Source organism: Pundamilia nyererei, unplaced genomic scaffold (genome assembly GCF_000239375.1).
Source record: "Pundamilia nyererei isolate P.nyererei 1_Seehausen unplaced genomic scaffold, PunNye1.0 scaffold00095, whole genome shotgun sequence".
Taxonomy (NCBI): domain Eukaryota; kingdom Metazoa; phylum Chordata; class Actinopteri; order Cichliformes; family Cichlidae; genus Pundamilia; species Pundamilia nyererei.
The window spans coordinates 2,410,023-2,412,671 of NW_005187496.1; the positions used below are offsets into that span (position 1 = coordinate 2,410,023).

Here is a 2,649-nt window from a genome sequence, read left to right on the forward strand (position 1 = left end):
ACTGCCAATGAAGAGAGGCAGATGGTTGTTATGACCCTTCCTCCGGAAATCTACAATGATCTCCTTGGTCTTTTTGGTGTTTAAGACCAAGTTATTGTCGTGGCACCATGACTCTAGTTGTTGCACCTCTGTCCTGTAGTTTGTCTCATCGTTGTTGGATATAAGTCCGAGCACTGTAGTGTCATCGGCAAATTTAACAATGAGATTGGACGCGCAGGAGGAAATACAGATCAAAAGAATTGGGAGATTTCAACACCATTCAAACAGCAGTCGCTTTCTAAAACATCAGATATGTATTGGATTCAGTACCACATACGAAAGTAACTTAGGTCGGATTTGAAAATGTCGGACTTCTGCTGTTCACACTGTCTACCATGAACGGATATGGGTCGCATAGGGCCAAAAAAGTCAGATTTGATGCGCTTTCGCCTGCAGTGTGAACGTAGCCTTACTCTGCAATGACCTCATTGTAAGAAAGGAAAAGGACAAAAAATAAAAACACAGAATTGCCAGTCTTGGTAGATGGAGATTGGTCCGCAGCCCGGCTCACACTGCACCCGACCCCTACGGTAAATCCTGCGGGTGGTGGGCCCGCAGGAAGATGGGCCCATGTCCCTTTTTCAGGCTGTGCCCGCCTGGGCCCCACGGACTACGGCCCGGACACCAGACGCTCACCTTCAGGCACCCTCCCCAGGGCCTGGTTCCAGGGCAGGGCCCCGGTAACCCTATCCCGGGCAGGGTGAACTGCTCCCTCTATGGTTTTTTCATAGGGGTCTTCTGAATCGCTCTTTGTCTGGTCCCTCACCCAGAACCAATTTGCCATGGGAGACCCTACCAGGGGGCAAAACCCCCCCAGACAACATATCCCCTGGGATCCTTGGGACACACAAACCCCTCCACCACCGGAAGTCCACCACCATGGGGCGATCGTGGCTCAAGAGTTGGGAGTTCGCCTTGTTATCGGAAGGTTGCCAGTTCAAGCCCCGGTTCGGACAGTCTCGGTCGTTATGTCCTTGAGCAAGACCTACCACCTACTGGTGTTGGCCAGAAGGGCCGATGGCGCGATATGGCAGCCTCGCTTCTGTCAGTCTGCTGTGGGTACAACTTTAGCTTGTCTCCACCAGTGTGTGAGAGTGCGTGTGTGAATGGGTGGATGACTGAGTGTGTAAAGCACTTTGGTCCCCTAAGGGGGACTAGTATAAGCGCTATACAAATGCAGGCCATTTACCATTTACCACGATAAGGTGGCGATTCGCGGGCATGTCGCACCGGGAGGAGGCCCCGGGGTAGACCCAGGACACACTGGAGAGATTATAATTAAAGATCAACCACTCTATTTTCATTTGCTAGGATTTGCTGGTTTGTAAAAGCTACCAAGTGTCAAAGTGCAAGTCCCAAAAAACTGGACTTCAGTGACCAATAGGTAACATCACAAAAATGTAATTAAACTTTGCAAGTACAAATCTAATTTAATTTGCTCTATTTTTGCAAAAAAAAAAAAAAAAAAAACAGAAGAAAATTGAGCTTCTATAAGGTACTGACTTTTGCCTTCTTCTCCTTCACTCCTGGAGGCATGATGTGTTCAGGGAGATGCGAGGTGAAGAGTCGTGGAGAGGGAAGGAGAGTGTATTCAGCCGTGGCTGGAGCCTTGTACTCCAGCCACGGCATCCTCTCCATGTTGTTTGAATATTTAGTCTGATTCCCATCCAGTTTGTGGATGGAAATGATGATCTGCTGAGCCCATACAGTGCCTGATGTGGGGAAAGACATTAGAGGTGATCAGTGGATCAGTCTGGCCAGCACAAAACAGCAAATATAAATAATGTATGAAATTTTTCACCAACCTGATTTTGGATAAGTGACAAGGAAGACATCGCTGTCTTTTATTTCAAAACTCTCAAGAGAGTCTATGTACTCTGGAGTCGTCTGACCGACCATGAAATTGTAGTTTTTATGCTTGAAAACACGGTCTCTGATCTGCTCCATACTGGTTCTACATAAGACAGATAAAAAATATACACCGGAACGAAAAATCTGTGAGTCACATGGTGTTTGTTGATGCTGGGTGAGCAGTGTTGGGGAGTAAGGGAATACTCTGATTTTGATTGCTGGAAACCCAGAAAAAACGTGCAATAAGAGGCTCTAATGTAAGCGTCCTGTTAATGTTGGTGGCGTCAGTTACACAATGGACCCAGAGCCAGAATAACAGGGCCACCAGTGAACGGGCATGAATGGTTTTCTTACTTGGAAATTAAAACACCACTTCATAAAAAGAAAGGGATGAGCGAAACCTCAATATCTTTGATGTATTATTGATGTGTGATTTTTATTACAATTACTGAATGCTACTCGCCACCAAGCTAACATTGTTAGCTGGCGTTAGTTCATAGACTGCAGACTGTTAGGCCATTTCTAAATACTCAAGCACGCCAGTCCTTGTGTTCTTGCTAGTCCAGACTTCATAAGTTTACACGGGAGTCCTCCCGAGAACGCAGTGCGATCGTTCTACAGCAGTGTACTTGATGGCATCACACCTCCGGAGTTTTTACTGCCATCCTCTCTTAATTTAACTGCGATTAATATTTGCAATGGAAATTATACATGACAAAAAAAAATTACACATGATGTAGTAGATTTCTTTAAGAAAAA

General features: G+C 46.0%; 1 pseudogene; it reads right to left on the reverse strand.

Annotated features, from left to right (window-relative positions):
* Window positions 1–1,907, reverse strand: part of LOC102206969 (amine sulfotransferase-like) — a 5,165-nt pseudogene extending 3,258 nt beyond the window's left edge.
* Between the last annotated feature and the right edge of the window lie 742 nt (window positions 1,908–2,649).